Source organism: Saimiri boliviensis, chromosome 20 (genome assembly GCF_048565385.1).
Source record: "Saimiri boliviensis isolate mSaiBol1 chromosome 20, mSaiBol1.pri, whole genome shotgun sequence".
In the NCBI taxonomy this organism is placed as follows: Eukaryota; Metazoa; Chordata; class Mammalia; order Primates; family Cebidae; genus Saimiri; species Saimiri boliviensis.
The window spans coordinates 16489433-16515048 of record NC_133468.1 but is presented as its reverse complement, the minus strand read 5'-3'; the positions used below and the strand labels follow the sequence as shown (position 1 = coordinate 16515048).

The following is a 25616-nucleotide window of genomic DNA, read 5'->3' as shown; positions in this document are numbered from 1 at the left end:
ACTGGGCTTAATAAATGATTCTCTTTAGCATAGCAATGTAAATAAACAGTGGTAATGAAAGCAACAGATGCATCTATCAAAATAGTACTAATATTTATTAAGTAGTTACATATACTATCTAAGTTAAACCTTACAATCACTTTCTTTTTTTTTTTTTTTTTTGAGACCAAGTCTCGCTCTATTGCCCAGGCTGGAATGCAGTGGCATGATCTTGGTTCACTGCAACCTCCACCTCCGGGGTTCAAGTGATTCTCCTGCCTCAGCCTCCAGAGTAGCTGGGATTACAGGCGTGCATTAGCATGCCTGGCTAATATTTGTATTTTTAGTAGAGATAGGGTTTCACTATGTTGGTCAGGCTTGTCTTGAACTCCTGACCTCATGATCTGCCCGCCTTGGCCTCCTAAAGTGCTGATATTACAGGCGTGAGCCACTGAGCCTGGCCTACAGTCACTTTTTAAGAGCTCATTTCCCTTAGCAATGAAATGATTAGTCTAAGTTCACCAAGTAGTGAAAAGCAGAGCTGGAATTTTATCCTGGGTTTATTTGACTCAAGAACTGTGTTCCTAATTTCTGTGCTGCTCTAGGCAAGTGCTATAGGCTTCTTTCTAAGCAATAGGTTGCAACTGTTTCCTTCTATTGCAAATCATTGCAACCCATTAAGTATTGCTACAGTTTGGATATGTCCCCTTCAAAATTCAGATGTTGCCAATGTGCTAATATTAAGAGGTATGGCCTCTAGGAGGTGATTAAGCCATTAGGGCTCCTCCCTCATGAATGAGATTCAGGACTTTTAAAAAAGAGGCTTCATGCAACATTCAGCTCACTTGCCCTTCTGCCTTCCATCATGTGAGGACACAACATTCTTCCCCACCATAGGATACATCCCGCTTCAGACAATCGAATCTGTAGCCACCTTGATCTTGAACCTTCCACCCTTGAGAACTGTGAAAAATAAATTTATATTCTTTATAAATTCACCAGGCTGTGGTATTCTGTTATAGCAGCGCAAAATGGGATAAGGCAATTACTGATCTCTAACACTCTGCAGACAAATCTATAGTACCTAGGGGTAGAGCCAATGAGGTGGTGTAAAGAGACTCAACACCTAACTTCTCGGCAAGAATCCCTCCTGTGGGCAGTTCTTTGGCTCAAGTCCCATCTATGCAGGTCTGTCCCTCAGTTTAGGAAGTCCCTAAATACTTGATCATTTACTTAGAGCCGATTCCAACCATTGTGTGGTTATTTCACATTGGTAACTGTTTAGGTGAACAAAGTGTTTACAAGGTAAACTGGGTGTTCTATGAGCAATTACCATTGGTCAATATTCTTGGTGGCCAAATACTCATTGAAAATAGAGCCTTTTCCAGAAGTTTTACTTCAGCTTCAAAGCCAGTAAACGGTAGTTGTTATTTTGTTGTTATTACACCTAAATACATGAAGGAATGCAAGAATATTCTTCCTACTCTTAAAATCCACAAAGGGAGACTCTCACAGAAATATAATAAATGAAGTGAGTAGAACTGTTTTATCCCTAGAAAAGTTGTACATGTTTTTTATATTTTGCCACAACCAGAAACCTTAAAAAACAATCATGCTATCAGTGTTTTCAAGTCTAGTAAAAAAATTATTTCCTTTTAATCTCATGCTACATCAATACCAGTAGCCTGTATATATTTAACATGTTCAAAGAAAATGCAATTTAAGGCCGGGCGCGGTGGCTCAAGCCTGTAATCCCAGCACTTTGGGAGGCCAAGGCGGGTGGATCACGAGGTCAAGAGATCGAGACCATCCTGGTCAACATGGTGAAACCCCGTCTCTACCAAAAATACAAAAAATTAGCTGGGCATGGTGGCACGTGCCTGTAATCCCAGCTACTCAGGAGGCTGAGGCAGGAGAATTGCCTGAACCCAGGAGGCGGAGGTTGAGGTGAGCCGAGATTGCACCATTGCACTCCAGCCTGGGTAACAAGAGCGAAACTCCGTCTCAAAAAAAACAAAAAAAGAAAAGAAAAAAAAGAAAATGCAATTTATAAGTATATTAACACATTAGGATAATTTTTAGGTTCTGAGCACAAAAATGATGGTACAGATTTTTACTTATCAATGTATCTGTTCCCGTTTCTGCTATATGACCATATTAGTTATTAATCTCAATATTTCTCATTTTTTTTTATTCTTGGCTACTTTTAAGACATATTAGTTCTTAGCAAGAAAAAAATGGCTCAGTAATAGTAGACATGAATTCCACTATCTCTTCACAGCTCACTAGGTTCAGTAATAGATAATGGCATAATTACTTTTTGAGTTTTAAAAAATCCAATTGGAATGCCTGCAGGTACATGTATATTTATTTGGTCTGGAACTTATTTTTTTAGCATAATTCATTTACTGTATTTGGTATGATGGGTCCAAATGAAACCAAGCATCCAGAGGAAATTCTTTTTTTAATACAGACTCATAACTTAGGTATTTAGAGTATTTCTTTTTTTTTCTCACCCAAAGGCAGTAAGGCAGTTTTTCTCTTTAAACCCATTACCACCATCCATCAGAAATATTTATTCTTTTATTTGTAACATTTACTTAGTTTCCATGGTTGTGGTCTGGGTATTGAGGGAAGGCTGCAGAGGCCTATTTTACTGATCACTCACTCATTTATTCCTTCAGTGAAAAATTATTGAGTACCTACTTTACATTAGGCACTGCTCTAGACACTGAGGATATGGCTGTCAATATGAAACAGACAGAAACCCCCACACTCTCATGGAGCTATCATTCCAGTGGCATCACAATACTGTAATACTGCTACACAGTGGCTAAAGAAGCTCACAGGGTCTTTCTTAAACTTGAGCTGAAGCTATGCTGCATCACATCTTTAGTCAGCTCTTTTCTGACCACCCAGTCCAAAACGTCTTGCGTATGTTTAGGCAAGAAATGTGAAGAGTTGGTGGAGCAAAGAGACCTCTGGGTCAGAGACAAAGACAGTTTATTATTCACAACAAAATTAGCAGACTTCAAGCTCTCTAGAGACATCATTTTTATTACCCTGGAATGAAACCAAATATTTTTAGTGGGAGATGTTTTATATCTCTAAATCTTTTAGGAAAGAGCTACTGGTTTTTATTTTACTTATCCAGAAAGAATCCAGCTTCTTTCTTTCTAGGGTTGCATGCTTGTGCAAGCATTCTTAAAAATGTAGGCCTGGAGAATATGGGCAATAAATGATAAATGTGTAGGGAGGTCATAAATTCATAAGGAAATATCTCCTGATAATGTAATGCTCCAGTTAGAATGCAAGCCCCCTAAGAGCAGGGGTGATGTTCTTATTCCGTATACCAACAATAGTTTTGAGCATATTGTAGGTGCTTAATAAATATTTGTTGAATGAGTGAATGACATTACTGTTGAAGATAATGGTGATGATGATGGTTATGATTTTTGCTCCAAGTTCTCAGAAGGTAATTGAGGCTTAAGGCAAAAACACTCCAGAGAAACCATGGAAAAAATTATGCAGAAGTCTACTGACCACATTTGCACAAAAAACAATTCTTAGTAGGAGAAATTATGTCATCTGTACATCTAGGAAATAGTGGCCCAAGCTTGTGAGATTAAAAAAAAATTGTTTTGTGGTTTTACTTTGTTTATCTAATGAGCACTACAACTATAAAATGCTCAAGATAAACATAGTAATATAATCAAAATAATTAGGAACCATTAAATATTGCTTATCTCATTAATGGAGATGTACAACATACACTGACATCTTCAAAACTTACAATTTTATAGTAAAACAATCAATAAAAACAATAGCAAAAAAATACTAAAACGAAATGATCTGTTTAACTTTGTTTTTCCAAATGTACTTTTAATCTAAAATTTATGAAAAACTCGCAGGATTTGTTTGCAACAGAATATATTTTGAGAAATACAGATACCTTTAGGTTCCTGAATAACCACAAAGTATTTTAATGATCAAATTTCTAATTTTACCTGTGAATCTTGGTTGTAGAAGCTTGAACCTTCTAAGAGCTCCTGATCCAGGAAATACTGTCACTGCACTCTTGGATTTAATTGTGTGTGAGCATTATATAAAGGCAAAAATAGGATTAGACTGTCTTTCATTAGGAACCATGGCTGATGACCCATCCAGAAATACAGTCTTGGGAGAAAATTAGAGGACTTTGCTACACTTGTACGATTCCACCACTGAAAGAACAGTGGTGACATTGTCATGGTTCCTTTTTGCCTTCTCTCCCTTTTCCTCTCATGCTTGCAGGATTTCCGTGCAATCAGGCAGCATTTGCTGTTGACAATGACTGGTTGCAGAAAGAGGAAAGTTTATCCTTAAATATGTCTTCTTAGCATGAAGGAAAACGTTTTCTAGAAGCTTTGAGAAGACATCTTATTAGATTTTGTCCAACAGAAGAGACGCTACTTCTGTTCAAAGACATTGTTAGCAAGGAGGGGAGACTACATGACTAGATCAGCCTAATACCAGTTACATCCTCAGGCAAAGTTCATCTCCTTTGAAGTCAGGGCCTCCCTAAAATAAGACAAAATAGCAAGGTTCTATCAACAACAAAGAAGACAAAGAAAGCTTGTTGGGTTAGAATGCGGCTTACGGATGTATGAATCATACCCTGCAAAAAGGCCGTCAGAATTGGAGTGTTGGGGTTTCAGTTTAATTTACACAAATTCTCAATATACAAACAAGCCCTATCTGACAATTTCATATTTCCTCTATATTTACAAGGTAGGCCAAGTGAATATTTTCACTGATGCAGGTGAAGAGACTGAGGCACCACTTCCAATGGTTTCCTCAAAATCCCATAATTAGCTCATAGTAAAGAATTACTAAACTCAAGATGCCCTAATTTCTAGAACCATCACCATGCCACTTTCCTGCCTATGTTCCTAACAGACTGTTCTCCAAGATTTGGAACTTTAGGTATATAAAATGGATAAAAGGTACAGAGTGGAGGTAGGGCGGGGTAACTTATCTCTTTAAACATAAATCACATTTATAAATGATCACCTGCTTTTGCTCATGACATTGCCCTATGGTTTCAGCCAAAGACAGCAAGTTGATGGCAGCCCGTGTTAGTATAGTGAAACCCGGACCAACGCCACCCCTTCCAGCTAAGAAGCCAGTGTGAAATGAAAGCAACTTGTGTTGACAGCGTTGACAGAAGGTGCCACATACAAATTACAGTCAGTTCAAAAACTAATTGCCAGATTATTAATTTGAAAGAAACGGACACAGTGTTGTTTCCCTCTTCTAGATCTCTGGCTGAGCTTTCTTTTCTGTTGAAGCTGATCTCCCCGCTTCCCCTTGCACCCCAGCACAACACTGGAGACTCTGAAAGCCTCGCCATTAGACAGTCAGGCTTTTGCTCTTTCAGAGTTTCTAGTGGGCCTTGGATATTGACTTGGCTTTCTGAACAACTTGGGGAATTCAGGCCAGTCAATTCCTGGACCTCAGACTTCTCACCTATAAAATAAGGTAAAATAAAATAAAATAATAGTTTCGAATAAATAGGCTAGGACTACTCATTTCTCAGGAACTTTTATAAAGTATCTCTTCACTTCTCATGTTAAAAGTATGTGATTATTAAATAAATAATAAGTATATATTTGAATATGAAAGTTCCCCATAATTCTATCTTACTAAAAGAGAACTCAATATTTTGTTATATAGTCTGATATTTTACTTCCTGTTCATATACTATTGTTTTATATATTATGGTTCACACATACTGCTCTTGCATTTTTTACATAGTAACTGACATACTTTTGTGTAAGTAATCTAGATATTTTTTCTTTTTAATCGTTACATAGTATTCCACTGCATAGATATGTTCAAACTTATTCATCTTATCTCTTATCAATATATATTTGTGTGGTTTTCAATTATTCACCATTGTAAATAAAGCTGCAGTAAACACTCTTACAGACACATCTTCTAACTCTCATCTGTGTATTTCTGCAGGATAAATTCTGTGAAAAGGAATTGCTGAGCTAAGGGACCAGGATTCCTTTCAATCACTGCTGAAGACGCTAGGTCACCCAGGCAACCACCTCAAAACAGATCTTGTTTTGGAGTGAGAATTTCCTAAGTGATGGCCTGAAAATTAGCAAATTTCCAGAACTGTGCTTCTAATGGGTCTTTTCACTTCTTATCCAATATGCAGGCCTAAAATGAATCCTTTCTTGCTCATTTTTATGGGTGATAATGTGTTCCTCCCACCTGGTGCTTCTTTTTAGTTCACTACAGCTATAACAAGCACTTATAAGAACAGCAATCTAGGTTACCTGAAAACCTCTTCCTTGTTAACTTGTCTCAGAAAACTAAGACTAGAGATGGAATTGAAAGCAGTAGCCCAGTCACAGTCACATAAAGCTGCTCTTGGTATATCATTAACTTTTCCCCCTGGTTTATCTATTTAAAAACAGGAATACCATTCATTTGTTAGGCTTTAGTGGACAACTTGTAGGCCTCGTTAGGGTAGACATGATGTATCGCTTTCCCTTCACACAAATGTAAAGCAGTTTACCTTAGAAAAGTGCTAAGTGAATGAGATGCTTAAATAATAGCAAACAAGTATCTTAATACCGTGATTAGCACTGAGTCGTGACTAATGTTTAGACCTCCCTGTTTCTGTCAAAAATCCATTTTATCAGAGGCAGAAATGGCCTAAATTATTTGATATGCATTAGCTATGAAAAAGACCTCTTGCAGCACTAGATATTCAAGTCGGTGACCCTTCCCAGCTGGAGCAGCAATTAGGAGAGCGATCTGTTCCATTCAAACCCAAAAAAAGAAAGGATTCAATGCCAGCAACACAAAGCACAGTAGTTTCAAACTCAAGATACTCTCATTTCAATATTGACTCACATGACCTCCCCCTCTACCCCTTACCCCCAAACTGCTCTTACTGCCCTACAACCATCTAATGTATCTCAAAGATGTCACAGGACCACCTGCAGAACAATTGCCTGCTTGTTAAATTGTAGACTCCTGGGCTTCATCCTGACTTTAAGAAAGTAGGCTTAGGAATATGCAATTTTTAACAAGTATCCCCAGGTAATTTTGATGCACTGCAGTATTTGAAGACCTCTACCCTCCTAGACCATGTATCTGAAACATTCACATGCATAGGGGCACTGGGGTAGCTTGTTAAGGTGTAACAATGATTCAGAGGATCTTGGGTAGGGCCTGAGATTACACATTTCTAACAAGATCCCAGATGATGTGAATGCTGTGGATCCATTGACCAAGCTTTGAGCGGCGAGGCCCCATGATGGGACAGCTGGAGGACAACGCTCCAGGTGTCATAAAAACCATTCACCTTTATAACCCAGGTGTCATACAGGCCTGAGCCCAGTGGATATTCCTTTGACTAAAAAAAAAAAAAAAAAAAAAAAAAAAACCAAAACTAATAAATGCCAAATCAGAGATAGTGAGAACATGGGAACATTATCTAGTTTGTAACCAAAATTGAAATTTCTTCAGCACAGCCAGTGTGATATGTATATTGGTATTTCTTTCAATATAAGACCTAGGGGTGTGTCTTTGTCCCTTTGTGTTGCTACAAAGGATTACCTGAGGCTGAGTATTTTATAAAGAAAAGGGGTTTATTTGGCTCATCGTTCTGTAGGCTGTACAAGGATTATAGTGCTAGCATCTGCGTCTGGTGAGGGCCACTGGCTGCTGCCTCTCATGGCAGAAGGTAAAGGAGAGCTGGCATGTGCAGAGATCACATGGAAGAGGAAGCAGGAAAGAAGGAGAAGGTGCCAGGCTGTTTTTAACAACCATCTCTCAGGGAACTAATAGAGTAAGAACTCACTCAATACCTTGAGGACAGCACCAAGCCATTTGTGAGGGATCCACCTCTGTGACCCTAACACCCCCAACATGGGCGATTCAATTTCAAAATAAGGTTTGGAGAACAAACATCCAAACTATAGCATTCCACTCCTGGTCCCCCAAAGCTCATGTCCTTCTCACATTGCAAAATGCCATTATCTCTTTTAGTCCCCCAAAATCTGAACTTATTCCAGCCTCAACTCAGAAGTCCAGAGTCTAAAGTCTCATATGAGACTCAAGGCAAGTTCCTTCCACTATGAGCCTGTAAAATCTAAAACACATGATTTATTTCCAAGATACAATGGTCGTACAGGCATCGGGTTAACACTGCCATTCCAAATGGAAGAAATCAACCAAAAGAAAGGAGTAACAGGCCCCACACAAATCAAAAACCCAGCAGGGCAGACACCAAATCCTAAAGCTCCAAAACGATCTCCCTTGATTCCATGTCCCACATTTTGAATGCACCAGTGTGAGGTTGGCTTGCAAAGCCTTGGGCAGCTCCAGTTCCATGGCTTTGCTAGGTGAGGCTACATGGCTGCTTTGATGCATTAGAATTGAATGCCTATGGCTCTTCTAGGCAGAGGGTGCATGCTGCCTGCCAGTGGCTCTATAGTTCCTGGGTCTGCAGGGCAGTAGCTCTGCTCCCACTGCTCCACGAGGCAGTGCCCTGGTGAAGACTCTGTAGTGGCTGCATCCCCACATTTCTGCTTGGCATTGTCTGGATAGAGTCTCTTTACAAGTTGACACCCCTGCATCATGCTTCTGCCTAGGCACCCGGACTTTGCAACACATCCTCTGAAATCTAGGTGGAAGCTACCAAGATTCCTCACTCTTGCATTCTGTCAGTCCTCAGAATTAACCCCACATTGAAGCCACCAAGGCCTACAGCTTACCTCCTCCGGAATGGCAACCTGAGCAGTATTTGGGGGCCTTTTGAACCCTTGATCTAGGGTATCTAAGTAGAGACTACCTCAAGGATTTCTGAAATGTCTTTGGGGTCTTTTTCCTTATTTTATTTTATTTTTTACTATTATCACCCATCTCTCTTTTCTCCATGCTAATCTCTCTAGCAAGTTGTTTCTCCAAAGCACCCTTGGATTTCTCACCTTAAAATGCTCCTTTCTTCTCTACCACATGTCCAGGTTGCAAAGTTTTAAAATTTTTATGCTCTGTGTGTGTGTTTTTTTTAATTATAAATTTCAACTTTTGATCATTGTGCTGCTCCTGTATCTGATTGCAGGTTGTTAGAAGCAATCGTGACACTTCTTGAATGTTTTACTACTTAGAAATTTATTCTGTCAGCCATGGTGGCTCACGCCTGTAATCTTAGCACTATGGGAGGCTGAGGTGGGTGATCACTTGAGGTTAGGAGTTCCAGATCAGCCTGGTCAATATGGTGAAACCTTGTCTCTACTAAAAATACAAAAATTAGCCAGGTATGATGGTGGGTGCCTGTAATCCCAGCTAAACTCAGGAGGCTGAGGCAGGAGAATCGCTTGAACCCAGGAGGCAGAAATTACCATGATTGAGATCGTACCATTGGGTGAAAAGAGTGAGACCCTATCTAAAAAAAAAAAAAAAAAAAAAAAAAAATGCTGGGCACAGTGGCTCATGCCTGAAATCCCAGCACTTTGGGAGGCCGAGGTGGGCAGATCTGGAGGTCAGGAGTTCAAGACCAGCCTGACCAACATGGTGAAACCCCATCTCTACTAAAAATACAAAACTTATCCAGGTGTGGTGGCACACACCTGTAATCCCAGCTACTCAGGAGACTGAAGCAGGAGAACCACTTGAACCTGGGAGGCGGAGGTTGCAGTGAGCCGAGATTGTACCACTGCACTCCAGCCTGGGTGACACAGTGAGACTCTGCCTAAAACAAAAGAAAAAGTTTTCTTTGGTTCATGGTTCTTCAGGATCTATAAGAAGCATAGCATCAGTATCTGCTTCTGACAAGGGTCTTAGGCTGCTTTCATTCATAGAGGAAGGTGAAGGGAAACCAGCATATGCAGAGATCATATGGTAAGAGGGGAATCAAAAGAAAGAAAGGGAAGGTGCCAGCTTCTTAATAACCAGCTCTTGGAGGAACTCTCATGGGAAATAGTAGAGTGAGAACTGACCCATTACTCTGAGAACAGCATGAAGCCATTCATTAGGGATCTGTTCCCATGACCCAAACACATCACATTAGGCCCCACCTCCAACACTGGGGCCCACATTTCAACATGCGTTTTGGAGGACAAACATTCAAACTATATAGCAGTGCAGTTAGTTACCCTAATCAGGTACACACATTGCACAAAAAAGGTCACAGTCCAGAGGCAGCTATTATAGGAACTTCAGCTATCTTTATGAACAACACTGGGGTCTTATTAAATAACGAAAGGGATTAAAAGAATGTCATTGAAAAATCTGTGATGTGCAAGACACATGAACTGGTAAAATATTGCAGGGGCTCTCCCTGATGTTGCAAGAAATTAAGAATTGAGAGAAAACAGTAGATGGTATGCCCAGGTTATTAGGTTACTGATTAATTAGGTCTTCCTACTCTGTGGTTAGCCAAATCCTGCTGAAAGCACCTGCCTTAATCATGTGGTTTATTCAGGACACTCTTGGCGCACTTAAAAGGATAGAAGCCTGGCACTGAGATGTATGACTGTCCTATGCTTGCATGCTAATAAACGCCTATATGTTGAGCTGAATTTGCCTTGGCACTTGTTTTTACTGTAACCTGTTACTGAGTGTGTGAGAAGAAGGTCTGTAACTCACATTTAACTCTAACAAAGTTGGCTCATTCATATTGGCAGGCAATAAGACGTAGCTGGGTTCAGGGCCACTGCCATCTTTCTATTTGATCTGTCCACATACATTTAAAATAATCAAAGTGACTCATGAAGAATTATGTAACCAACGTTGGAAACATTCACGGAAATCTATATCCATGTAATGCACTTTCTTTAGCAAATCCTTGACACAGAAAGGTAAATGATTTGAAAAAGACTTAAAATTTACATTTAGAATAGTGGTTCTTGGGACATTTCAAATTTATGCAGGTAGAAGCAAAAATGACCAAGAGCTGCTCTAGCTGGCCCCATTAGATGAGGTGTGTGTCCTCCTAGGGGGTGGGGGGAGTTGTGAGAGAGCAACCATGCTCCTGATTCTAATTCCCAAAGAAGAGAGACAAAGATGAGAGGCTGTGACTGGAAGTAGAGGCACAAGCTTGGCTCCAACCTGTTCTACTGATTCCAACTGATAAATGGCAAAAATCTGTCTGAGAAAGTATATCTTAGAAATCTCTCAGTGTTCAGTAGCAGTATATTCAAAGCAAAAGAATAGTAATAGTCATAATATGGCTGGACGTGGTGGCTCACGCCTGTAATCCCAGCACTTTGGGAGGCCGAGATGGATGGATCACAAGGTCAGGATTTCAAGACCAACCTGGCCAACATGGTGAAACCCTGTCTCTATTAAAAACACAAAAATTAGCCCGGTGTGTTGGTGGGTACCTGTAATCCCCAGCTACTTGGGAGGCTGAGGCAGGAGAATAGCTTGAACTCGGGGGGCGGAGGTTGTAGTGATCCAAGATTGTGCTACAGCACTCCAGCCTGGGGGACAGAGCGAGACTCTGTCTCAAAAATGATAATAATAATAATAAATACTGAAATATAAATGAAGTGCTACTAACACATTTTATTAAATGTTTGATATTAGGTATCCACTTTTCTGATTGAACTCTGATGGATAAATTAGATGATATTTGGCTTGGCATACAAAAACAAGAAAATGCAATAGAATCTTCAATTACGTTTAGGGGACAAAAATCTCACATATCAGGAAGATATTCGGATGCTTTGCCTGGTGAGATGGTACAAAGCATTTTGAAGAGTATAGAAGTTTAATTTAAGCAGAGCTCTAGAGAGAGATCTTGCAGAGAGGTTTTCCTTTCCTTTGGGCGTTCAGAAGATTTGTGGGCACAAACATGAAGGCAGACCAGAGAGGAGGCCAGACTGGGGAATTTTAAGGTTCACAGAACAAGCTGTATGAATGCTTTTCTAGAATTTACTCAATTACATATCGTTTAGAGGAAGATGAGGGAGGAGAACGTGTTTTGATCATCAAAGTGTAAGTTAAACTTTGGTGCTACTCAAATGTTTTATTAAATGTTCTATGAAAAAGGGTCTGGGCTTGAAAGACCAGGAAGGAGACTCTCTGCTGGCTACTTTTGCTTCTCCCGAAAGGACTTTTCATACCTCAATTAAATCCTTGCCTTGTGCAATTCAGGTCATCCCTGCTGAGTTAACCAGCCCAAGGAGGTCAGAAGTGGCACCCTACACAATCAAGTGCTGAGTGGCTTTAAGGTCCCAGGCCTGAGCTCTGTGATGGGAGTTGGCAAACTTTCTCTGTGCATGTCCAGATGGTACATGTTTTAGTCAGTATGGTCCATCTAATCTCTGTTCCAACTCCTCAACTCCATCTCTGTAGCACAAAAGCAGCCACAGACTACATAAAAACACTGGGATTAATTAAGCTTTGTTAACAAAACCAAGGTCAAAGATTGTAGTTCTCTGTTCTTTGGCAATGCAGTATATGTATTTCCCTTGCTTTGTTTCTTGTGGGTAGAACAAGCATCTTTCATAGTAAACTTGTCTCTATTAATTCTTTATTAAAAGTTCAAAAAATATTTCTTTAATACCATGTATGTAGACTGTACTATATTAGGTACTAGGGGATGAGGGAACAGTTTGAGATGGGAAGAAAGGAAAGATGTATAACATCTTTTTTTTCTCCCCAGACTGTCTTTAATCTCCCCAGGGAGCACAGGCATGTGGGTAAATAGGACAAGTCAAAAAAGAGGAAGTTAGAGCAGAAGCAGTCAGGTACAGATTACAAACTCTATGTGCTTTTTCATGTATCTTCCATTGCCCCAGTTATTTATGGATGGTACAGAATTCTCCCAAAGGGCAGGAGGTGCAGTGTTGACTAGAGGAATTGTGTGTTCACTGATGAGATTCAGCCTGTTGTGCTTGAACATTATTTATCTCCACCCTCTTTGTAAAGGCAATGTTACTAATGCATCTGTCCAAACAGGAGAGCATTTTGCCTATGTGGTATATCATTGCTTCGCAAACTTCAGTGTTCTAAGAATCATGATTAGTGGATCTTGTTGAAATACAGATTCCGTTTCAGTGGGACTGGGGAGGGGCCTAAGATTCTGCATTTCCAACAATGTTACTGCTGTCATTCAGTATCTTGCCATTCATCCAAGTATGTCACATCAGTACATACTTGGATGAATGGCAAGATATTTCAATAACTATACAACAGCATCCCAGACTACTAGAGGAATTTCAAAGTGTAAATGTTGAAGAGCTAAATGATCCCACTTCCTTAAAATGTGTTCCCTCTCACAGCTTCCCTCCACAACAGTAAGTATATAAATTCACCACTTATGAGTCATCCTGAAAATGTGAAAGCTGCTGTGAAAATACAAGCAGATTATCTCAGTTGGTTAATGCTTTACTAAACTTTAATATTATACTTTAGGTGGAAATGGCTTCTTGGATAAGGGTGAGCCCCCAAGCAGTACTTTGAGAGAATGGGATAAAGGAAAGACAACATTTGGTAAGGAGATACAGTCCTAAGTGTTTAGGTCACAAAAGCTGTTTAAGACACCTAAAACCTAAATTTAAACTGCTGGCATTACTGTGGAAATGTAAGGGACTATAGCCCCAGGGCTGAAAGAGCAAGGTGTGAGAAAGTGTCCAGACCAAACATAGAAAAAGGCCCAGAGGAAACAGTCTAGGGAGAGTCCCTGGAATTTCATCGACTGCACAGCTGAAGTTGTTACCCACACAATGGTGGGACCAGTCACTTGGCGAATGACAGCCTAATGATAGAGTCAGGAGGATGTAGCAAGCAGATTGCACTACTTGCAACAAGTTGAGAAGGACACCAGGAATAGATCCTAAAGCAATGCTTCCCCAGGCTGGAGGCTGGGTCGGGTTTTATAAGCGTAGGGGAATTAGGGGTGATCTGATTGAATAGTACAATAAGGTGGTGTTGTCATGATCTGATTGGATCTTGCCGTGGAATGACACCAGAACTCAATCTGAGTGGATCCTGGATCCCGCCGCGTGGTGTCCACTTCTTAATTCAGTGCCAGGTCCACACCCAAGCATTTAGTCTCCCCTGTGGTTTCACACTTGCTTCCTTTGAGTATGCTCAGGTTATACGACCTGAGGGTCTGTGGCAATGGGACAATCATTCGCATCTTTGTAAAAGTTGAATTGGACTGGTCTGGTGTGGTTACAAAATGGATCTGAGGAATAACCCAGTTCTTTGTTTCTCTTCTTTCTGGTTCCATGCTCCAAAAGTATATATTGCTCATTGTTAAGAGGGGCTCCCCAAGAACACCACTCTGAACCTGAAGATACCAAGTCAAGCTCTCCATCTCCTCCCTGCCCCCAACTCAGGATCTCGGGGGGAAGTGGGAAATTCTGTGTCTGATAGATTCCACAGTTCTGAGAATTCAAAAAGCTCATTTATCTGATAGATGAGGTAACCCAAGGCCTAGGGACAGCTACCTTGTCCACACTTAGATAAATCATTTTTCTAGAGTTGGTCTGCAAGCTTAGACCTCCCAACACTCAGGCTAATATCAATCTGCTACAATCTCTACTCATCTTCGATGGAACACTTACTAGTTACTCGTATTCGTTTTCACACTGCTATAAAAAAATTACCTGACAGTGGGTAATTTATATCGAAAAGGTTTTGTTTGTTTGCTTCTGAGATAGTCTCACTCGTCACTTAGGCTGAGTGCAATGCCGCGATCCCAGCTCACTGCTACCTCTGCTTCCCGGGTTCAAGCGATTCTCCTGCCTCAGCCTCGAAAGTAGCTGGGATTGCAGGCTACCGCCACCATGCTCGGCTAATTTTTGTATTTTTAGTAAAGACGAGGTTGCACATGTTGGCCAGGCTGGTCTCAAACTCCTGACCTAAGGCGATCCACTAGCCTCAGCCTCCCAAAGTGCTGGGATTACAGGCATGAGCCACCGAACCCAGCCACAGAAAAGGCTTAATTGGCTCACAGTTCTGCAGGCTGTACAGGAAGCATAACGGCTTCTGGTAAGGTTTCAGGAAACTTTCAGTCATGGCAGAAGCCACAAGGGAAGCAGGCTGGTTTTAGATGGAGGGAGCAAGAGGAAGAGAGGAAGTGGGGAGGTGCCACACACTTTTCAACAACCAGGCATCATGAGAACTCTATCATGAGACGCACTCCAAGGATAGTACTAACCCATTAGAAACTGCATCATGGTCCAATCACCTTCCACCAGGCCCCACCTCCAACCCCGGAGATTACAATTCAATATGAGATTTGGGTGGAGACACAGATCCAAACCATATGACATTGTGTGAACTATGCATCAATTATTTATTAGCGTATTTTTTCCCACTATTATGCAGGTTTTGTTGTTTGTTTGAAATTATTCTATTAGCTCAGACTCACTTACTTTTTAAGAATAGTGTGTGTGAATCACCTTAGAGATCAATTTGGGACATAATGGAACTTTTTTAAAAGAAAGAAAAAAAAAAGGAGAGAAAGAAAGAAAAAAAAAAGAATGAAGGAGAGGAAGAAAGAGAAAGAAGAAGAGGGAGAGAGAACAAAGTGTTGCTTTATTGCCCAGGCTAGAATGCAGTCTAAAAATGGGTATTGAAAACCTCTTTTATACCAATAATTGTGCTTAGTAATGGAGACAGGAAAAAATGAGGGGAGAAAATAACAAACAAGCAGCCAACCAATATTTCATTTAAACCTGTAAGTAGGTGTGATGTGGTACTGATGAGAGTGTATATTTTGTGTATTTGAAGTGGAGAGTTCTATAAATGTTGAAGTTTAGTTGTTCCAGATCTGAGTTTAAGTCCTGGATATCCTTGTTAATTTTCTGTCTCGTTGATCTGTCTAATATTGATGTTGAAGTCTCCCACTATTATTGTGTGTAAGTCTAAGTCTCTTTATAAGTCTTATATATCTCGGTGTTCCTGTATTGAGTGCATATATATTTAGGATCATTAGCTCTTCTTGTTGCATTGATCCTTTTACCGTTACGTAATGGTAATCTTTTGATCTTTGTTGTTTTAAAGTCTATTTTATCAGAGACGAGAATTGCAATTCCTGCTTTTTGTTTATTTATTTATTTTTGCTCTCCATTTGGTTGGTAAATCTTTCCCCGTCCCTTTGTTTTGAGCCTTTGTGTATCCTTGCATATGAGATGGGTCTGGATGCAGCATCCCAATGGGTTTTGGCTGTATCTTTTCATTGGGGGATTTAGTTGATTTAAATTTAGGATTAATAATAATATATGACTTTAATACTGCCATTTGATGTTAGCTGGCTGTTTTGCCCATTAGTTGATGCAAATTCTTCATTATGTTGATGCTCTTTATTTTTTGGTATATTTTTGGAAAGGCTGACACTGGTTGTTCCTTTCTATGTGTAGTGATTCTTTCAGAAGCTCTTGTAAAGCAGGCCTGGTGGTGATGAAATCTCTGAGTACTTGCTTATTCACAAAAGATTTTATTTTTCCTTCGTTTGTGAAGCTTAGTTTGGCTGGAAACGAAATTCTGGGTTGAAAGTTCTTTTCTTTAAGGATGTTGAATATTGGCCCCCACTCTCTTCTGGCTTGTAGGGTTTCTGCTGAGAGATCTGCTGTGAGTCTGATAGGCTTCCCTTTGTGGGTAACCTGACCTTTCTCTCTGGCTGCCCTTAGTATTTTCTCCTTCATTTCAACCCTGGTGAATCTAATGATTCTGTGCCTTGAGGTTGCTCTTCTTGAGGAATATTTTTGTGGTGTTCTCTGTATTACCTGGAGTTGAATATTGGTCTGCCTTGCTACATTGGGAAAGTTTTCCTGAATAATATCCTGAAGAGTATTTTCCAACTTGGATTCATTCTCTTCATCACATTCAGGCATACCTATCAAACGTAGATTAGGTCTTTTCACATAGTCCCATATTTCTTGGAGACTTTGCTCGTTCCTTTTTATTCTTTTTTCTCTAATCTTGTCTTCTCATTTTATTTCATTAAGTTGGTCTTCAAACTCTGATATCCTTTCTTCTGCTTGATCAATTCGGCTGTTAAAACTTGTGCATACTTCGCAAAGTTCTCGTGTTGTGTTTTTCAGCCCCATTAATTCACTTATATTCCTCTCTAGATTATCTATTCTCGTTAGCATTTCGTCAAACCTTTTTTTCAAAGTTCTTAGTTTCTTTGCATTGGGTTAGAACAAGTTCTTTTAACTCACAGAATTTTCTTATCATCCACCTTTTGAAGCCTACTTCCATTAATGGAACACATTTGTTCTCCATCAGGCCTTGTTCTGTTGCTGATGAGGAACTGTGATCCCCTGTAGATGGAGAGGCATTCTGATTTGGGGTATTCTCAGCCATTTTACCCTGGTTTCTTCCCTTCGTTATAAATTCATCCATCTGTCATCTTTATAATTACTAACTTTCTAATTATCTTTCTGAGTTGACACCCAACTTGTTGATTCCCAGCTCCAGAATCTGAGCAACCCACTGCACCGGCTAAAACAGCGGCATTAAGATTGATGGTGCTTTTCTGCCCGGGAATCACCAGTCTGGCTTCCTTCTTGAGTCCGTCCTTCAATCAGCTGAATAGGCAACTCTGCCTTCCTGGAGCTCCAAACGTCAGCCAAAAGGGGACCCAGTCCCATTTACTCTCCACCAAGAACTGCCGGCCCGAGGCACTGGCAAAACCACTGCGCCCGCCACAAGAGTCACGCTGGCGACCTGTGCAGCTTTTCCACTGGGAATCTCCTGGTCCGTGAGCAACAAAAATTCATCTGAAAGTGTGGCGTCCTCTCATTCTCTGTGCTTTCACTGGGAGCTACAATCCTGAGCTGCTAGTAATCAGCCATCCTGGATCTCTCTCTATGCAGTTAATCCTCACAACTTTTGGAAAGATAAAGCAGGTAGGATCCCCATTTTAAAATCATAAGGTGCTATCTCACTTATCCTCATAACAGTATCTGAACTATTGATTGTAAGATATCAAGAAAAGTCTGGTGAATTAATTTTGACAATCTTGCATACTTAATTGTAAAATTAATTTATTAATAGTCAAAAATGTATATTTGACCAATGGGATGTCCATAAAAACATGAGAAGCATAATGGGAAATACTGTATATGTAGTGTCATATATATAGTATCTCTATATATAACATATATAAATATATATACATGTATATATTTATATATACATGTAATATATGTATATTTATATCTAACATATATAAATATATGTATATATTTTTATATCTAACATATATAAATATATATTATATATTTATATAACATATATAACATATATAAGTTATATATATAATATAAATAAATATATAACTTATATGACTATATATATATATATATGTATATATAAACACAGACCTTATCCTTAAAAGATGTGCATTTTTAGTGGTGAGACAAATATATATTCACTGAAAATCCTTTAAGAAATGTTCAATGATCGTCAAAGAAGAATTTTATAGGATATTTCATAAAATCCTCTAAAAATATAACATGTGCATTCTACTGGAATAGTTTATCATTCCTTTGTCCTGCTTGCTCACTCTGTAGATGCTACCTGCCCATTAGTCACTTAGCAGCCATCTCAGTTATCAGTGGGTCGACTCAAGCATCCTTATTTTACCTAGTAATGGCTCCAAAGCACAACAGTAGTGATGGTGACAATTCAGATGTGCTAAAGAAAAGCCATAAAATATTTATTCTATGTGAAACAGTGAAAGGTCTTAAAGAAAAAAAGTTGAAAAGGGTTATTAAGATCTATGGTAAGAACAAGTTTATCCACAAAATTGTAAAGAAGGAAAAAAAAATTCATCCTGGTTTTGCTGTCACACCTCAAACTGCAAAACTTACAGCCACAGTGCGTGACAAGTGCTTAGTTAAGATGGAAAGGTTATTAAATTTGTGGATGAACACATGAACAGAAATGCGATTTGATGGACAGCAATTGAGTTCAGTACTATTCACAGTTTCAAGCATCCACTGGGGGTCTTGGGATGTACTCACCTGCAGATAAGGAGGAACCACAGTACAATCATTCATTTAGTACACTTATACAGTTTATGTCTTATGTATAAGGTCAGGCTCATCTGGACATTGTGATGTGTACTACCTTGGAAAAATTATTTATCATATGAACATTTTTGCTTCAACAACTAAACCAGTGCTTCTCAAATTTTAATGTGTAAAGTTGTGCTATAAAAATCTGAAAAGCAATGTTGAATACTAAATATTTTGCATATACATGCTATATATCTATAAACAAGAATTTATTCCGTCTACAAAGGAATAAGTGCTCTACATAAATTGTTTCCTTTTTATCCTCACAACAACCTTATGTGACAGGAGCAGTTATTACCACCACTTTACAAATGAGAAAACCAAAGTAAGTTAGCTTAGGTCACAAAGTTATTAAATGGTGAAAGAAAGATATAAACATAGAGGACAAACTCCAGAATCAATTCTTTCAACCACTGCGGTACAGTGCAGGACTCAGCAAACTCTGAGCCATATCAAACCACATGCAGCAGCTGCCTGTTTAGTAAATAAAGTTCCATTGGAACACAGCCACACCCATTTGTTAGTCTATGGCTGTTTTAGAGCTGCAGCAGTAGACTTGAATAGCAGCGACAGACTATATGACCCTCTAAGCCTAAAATATTTACTATGATCCTTTACAGAAAAATGTCAGTCCTGCCTTAGCAAATCAAATATATCCTTCTGAGGGAAGGTGTTCTCTTTCCAGGATCCACAAGGGGATGTAGCTTTAAGGGCAAGAATTTCCCAGCGCCATGCTCCCCTCCCATCTCTCTCCATCCGAGAGATTTAACAATTTATGAATTTCACTAGCATGGGAAGAAACTAAGAGTCAATCACTCCAGTGGAAGTTCTAAGGAACTGCTTTCATTGGCCAGGGGTCTTGGAGAAGTTGAGGGCTCCTCCCAGGTTAAAAGTCCCCTTCGTCCACATCCCTTCAGACTCCATGTTTGGGTCCCCTTCCACGAACACTCTTGTGGAAACCGTCTTTCTCTTTCCTGGATTTCCCCTCTGGAGTCCCCTTCCACACTCTCTCGTGGAAGCCTGTCTTCCCCTCCTAAACTCCATCTCTCGCTATTCCTTTCCGCTCAGTGTGGAAGCTGCTTTCCTCTCCTGGATTCCATCTTTCTGGATTTGCTCACTCAGTGTGAGATTCTGGATTCCCTCCCTCAGTGTGAGAGTTAGCTGTTACTTTCCCCCTTTCTCCTGTTTCTTTCTCTCTCTCTCTCTCTCTCTCTCTCTCTCTCTCTCTCTCTCTCTCAATAAATCACTTTCTACAGACACTTTTGAGTCTGGCATTTATTACGCACCATGCCATGGTCCACTCTCTCATTCCTGAGAGGGCAGGAGACCAAGAACCTGGAGAAACATCCTCTCAGGGCAGGTGAGGGCACCCTGAACCCCAATATTACAATTCAATTTTGTGAATTAAATGAATAATTTTGTCCTATAATTTTGAAATGTTTTTGTATCCTTAATATAGGATACAAAATGCAGCTGTGTTGCCCAAATTTTTCTCATTGTATTTCCAAATAGTAGTTGAGCAAAAATTCATCACAGTTTGTTACATTTTCTGTCATTTATAAGACAAAGTGAGAACTGTCTTACATTAACTCTTGGCTAGATATTCTGGACACTCAACATTGGGTTCAAGGTGCTTTAGAAATGGATACTTATTAGGATTAACATTTTAAGATGTATTTTTTAAAAGGTTGGTAAATATTTATGGTTTTGAAATCAAAGGAAGGCTTGGTAACATTCTTTTGGGTTAATAACTTCAAAATATATTTATTTTTAATTTTATTGTCTTGACAAAGCTCCAGTTTAGAAGCTACAGAAGAAACATACATTGTAAAATTGCTAATAAATTGGAGAGGGATTGTGCAACATATTTTCCTTACTAATTTTAAGGAGGAGTTTTTTAACATTATTGTGAATCATAATTATGTCATTATATGTTATAAATATATTACATGTATTTACACTACATAATTAGACCTAATTCTAATTATGTAGATTCATGGTAATCAGCTAAAATTTGCTTTAAAAAAACCAAGATAATTCCTCTAACAGATGCTACCTTAATAGAATATTAAGTTTGAGAAAATCTCATGAAAATAAGATAATTAATAAGTAATGATTAAACCTTAACAGGCAAGCAGAATAATATATCATGTCACCCTTCTCCCAAAGCTTCATTATAAGAACAAGTGTTTGTTCTGGGACACATTGAAAAATTCGGTAAATAGTATTTTAGAGAAATTATCTCTTAAATTGAAAGAGAAAGCAGTCCAATAAAAATACCTCAAAGTTTTAAAGATTTGTTTGGGTTATAACATAAATACTCCCCTTTCAAAACTCCTTATGTAAAAACCTTTTAAAAAAAATTGTTCTAGTAACAAAGAGGTAAATAAAAATACTATTTCCCACTGGAATCGTGCTCTCTAGATGTTAAATGTAGCATCATTGCTGTAAATTGCTAGTTGTAGTCTTTGATTGACATGTTTACCCAGATAATGTAACAGTTTTTGTGAAAGAAATCTACTTAGTGTCTGGATGACATGAAACATGTTTCTTGTGGAAGGAAAAGCCCCAAAGTATTCTTTCAAATGGGAGTCTTTTCAAATATTTGAAGCTTATAACCAATCATATAATCTGTTTTACTCCCTCATTTACCCAATATTAGTAGTTCAATTGCAATGTGCATCTAACTATACCTTTGAAATCCCCTCAAGGGCTCTGTCCTTGACATTATTTTGGATTCATTTTCGATTCTGAGCTGCACAGGTAACCATTCTGCACAGCAAGGTGTTTGACCAAGGAACCCTTTTGGTTATGTTGAGCATTCTCTGTCTTTTCTACTAAGTTTTAACCCTAGCTTTGTTTTCTAGAATGTGGAACAACTTGCCACAGATGTTTCACATGAAGAAAATCACTCATTATTTCTGATGATTTTCCCATGAAGTGAAAAGTATATATATATATATATATATATATATATATATATATATGTAAAATATATTATTCCTTTTGAAGCTGCCATAGATGACAAATTAGCATGGGGGCAACATGGTATTTCCAAAGCACCTTGAACTTGTGCAGGTGAATTGATCTTCACATGACCCTTGAGCCTTGGGGGTGTAAAATAGCAAGTGGTCAGGATATTACAAGAAGGAAGCAAAACAACTTTTTCTCAAATAATTAGTCAGAGTAGGCCAAAGATAGCCCCACAGTGACCTTGTGACTATTCCGCCAGTGGATTTGGGGCTCCACGATCAGTCTGTGCTGAACTTTTCTACAGCCAATCAATCCTAAACTGATAAGCCAATGACTTGTTTAAACTGGTCAATCACATTTCCCAGTGAGCTTTCGTGGCCATTGACTTTGGAAGCCCTGTCTTGCCACTGGTTTGGGAGGCCACCTTTACATGGGGCTGTCTTTGCCCTTTTATATCCACATACAAGTCAATTCCCAAGGCTTTAATCTTTTCAGAGCTAATATCCCTCTGACAATCTGAAAACCCCAACCCACAAATCTTATTCTTTCATTGGAATAGGTTTTGCTTGCCTTGGGGGTCAGTAAACTTTGCTACACACTCAATTTGTCTCAGTCTTTATTTATATCTACCAGAGAAATTAGATCAATCCTGATACAAAAAAATAAAGTCAACCAAGTTTTATGTCAACCTTATCTACAGCAGAACCTTAGCAGTTAAAGATTTAATATGTATAGTTTCGATTATTCACATGTCGCTTGCAATTTTTATGCCAAGATACAAATTTGGATTGAGCCTTTCCAGACTGTGACTGTGTTAGCTTACTGTCACTTGATTGATGGAGTCTAGAACCCACACTTTGGAAGAGCTTATTTTCATTCTCATTTATAAGAGCAGCAACTGGGAAAGAGTGAGCAAACCATAACTTCTTTTTGAATACTGGCTACTGGTCTAACAAGCCAACTGGTAGTCTTAGCCACAGAAATAAAAAGAAGTAGCTTGTACCTAGAAAATCATTTTGTAAATCTTTTTATAATTATGTATTTAGTATTGATCTAAAGAAGTTATTTAAATTTTGTGGTTGTATCTTTTTAAATTTTGTGGGAGAGATAATAATGTACATTGTTATTTCGGAAGAAACTTCCAAAGGATTTTGATGTGTCCTGCATATGACTGGCTACTTCCTGTTCACCCATTCCTCAAACATTATCCTATGCATGGTCATTTTCAGCCTTAAAGAAGTATACAACTTGCCTTGGCTGGCAAAGCATTCTTAGACATTAAGTCCATACCACTGGCTAGATGCAAAGGGATATTGGCCTAATATAATATTGGTTCTTGGAACCTCAGAAACTAAGAGGAATACTAGATAACACAGAATGGAAATAATTATGCAAATTTTAGAGGAAACTCTACATTCCTGAGAGGTCAAGTCCCTGTGGTTGATTTTTTTTTGTTTGTTTTTTAAATGAGTGGCTTGTTTCTTTTGCATTGGAGGCCAGACCACTGGAACTTGAACGTTTCGATCGATATTTGAAGCTATGTTTGTCATTCAGTAGCATGCCTATAGAGCCCAAAACAGGTGCTGAAGGAAGAGGAGATGCTTAGTAAATATTTAGAAATGATCATCATTTTATTCATTTTCTTTTTTAAATGTATTTATTTATGCAGCACAAAAACAGCATACCACAGTCTCATTAGGTGCTTAAAATAATTTGGAGAGCAAATCAGTTCAAATGACTAGAAAGGAAAGGGCTAGTGTCTGAGATAAGCCCCCATATTTCCATTTGCCTTGTCCAAGGTAGACCTCACTAATTCATCACAGTCCTCTTTCCTGCCAAGCCTGGATGCAGCATCAGAATCCTCCTCAATACAGGGCTTCCACCAGCCACTACCAGTCAGCTGGAGTTGGCAGCTATTTCCAAGCCGTTTGCCACTGTTGGACTAGACTGTAGTTCCCTAGAACCTTAAACAGAAGGTAGCATCTTCTAATCTTGAGACTTACTTGCCTTTTCAAACTCCCACTGCGATTATTTTCTACTACCTGTTTCATATAGTCAATTAATCTCATGAATTTCAAATGCCGACCTAGATGCAGGTGTTTTTGTGGATACACTATATTTAAAGAGAAACTTCTCAGACTTCAGAGCCATAATGCAAATTTCATTATTCTGCTTCTACATTTTAGGATGAAATGGAAGTTTTCTAGATAATTGTTTGAGATGCATAATTATCAAGAGAACTATAGAATTCTCTCTTCTAATCCGATGATTCTCAACCAGGGGTGATTCTACTCAGCAGGGGACATTTAACAATATCTATAGACATTTTGGTTGTCATAAATTGGTGGTAGGGGAGTGCTACTGGCATCTAGTAGGTAAAGGTAAGCAGTGCTGCTAAACATCCTAAAATGCACAGGACAGACCCCACCCCTTCAGCAAATAATTATCTAGTCCCAAAATGTCAATAGTGTTGATATTGACAAACCCTGTTCTGCACTATTAAAACACCTAATTATATGTAGATGTGGAAGAAGATAATTTTGGAACTGAAATCTTTATGCCATTCATTTGATTTACAAGGGAAACTAAATACTCTTTGTTTAAAAAAAAAAAGTATAGTCATGCTCATATTTGAAATCTACCTTTGGGTCCAGTGTCATAATTTGATGAATAAGACATTCCCAAGAGACAAACAGTCAGTGGATACCACGGGGCCTGCCTACAGACTGCAATTGAAACTCGACATTGTACTTCTTTTTCATCATCAGTGAATGACCAGAGTGTGAGCTCTTCAATGTTTCACACTATATTGAATCTCACACTGAGAAACTGCTCTTGTAATACAAGATGGATTTCAAGGGTTCTCCATTTTTTTTAAGTGTTAAGTTTAGTCTAGCAAGATTTTTTTTCCCTAGGAAAACTTGGTTCTATCTATCAAACAGACCGGTTGCTCATTGATGAAATATTTCCATTACCAGATGTAGTTAAATTTTGCTAAGGAAGTGAAGGGATTGAGGAGATTTTTTTTTCCACTTCTACCTCAAAACAAAACTTTGCTTTCTGAGGATCAAATCCACCACTCCTCCCTGTCTCATTGTCAACCAGATATAGTGAGTGTCTTTCAGACAGATTCTCGAGACACACTGGCTGAGAACATTTCATATTAACTCAAATATATAAGCCTTAATAAGCCAATTTCCCATTCAGTTTAATCTATTTTCAGCAGATCAAAATAATTAAAAATGCTAACAGTTATGGTAATTTCAATACACTGTGAGAGAAGCAATTTAGATAGCACCTTCCCGACGAATCTGTATTTGTATAAATGCTGATCAAGAATATTTGTTCAATTTTATACAAATCAAACATGAATAATTTCTTCCATATTACTCCTTCCATTGTTGTTTTCCCTCTATCTAGTTATCCACTTGCTGCCGGCATGCTGCTCTAGGAAGATTTGATTAAAATCAATAAGTTATTGGGAAGATGGCAATTAGCAGTCTTTCACCTATAATAGCATTGTCTGTTAAGCTTCCTTTGTGTTAATCACAATATTTTAGCATGACTTTCCTATCCAGCCATGCAATTTAATGAAATGGAAGGTTTAAAAAG

At 38.8% G+C, this 25616-nt stretch overlaps 1 protein-coding gene across 10 annotated transcripts in view; it reads left to right on the top strand.

Annotated features, from left to right (window-relative positions):
• The window catches only part of TENM2 (teneurin transmembrane protein 2), a 3817113-nt gene that overhangs the window by 2297095 nt on the left and 1494402 nt on the right, over positions 1 to 25616 (top strand). For all 10 annotated transcript variants that reach the window (XM_074390353.1, XM_074390351.1, XM_074390352.1 and 7 more), the window contains one exon: positions 17422 to 17858. The gene's annotated coding sequence lies outside the window, so the exon portion shown is untranslated. The remainder of the gene's footprint in view (positions 1 to 17421; positions 17859 to 25616) is intronic.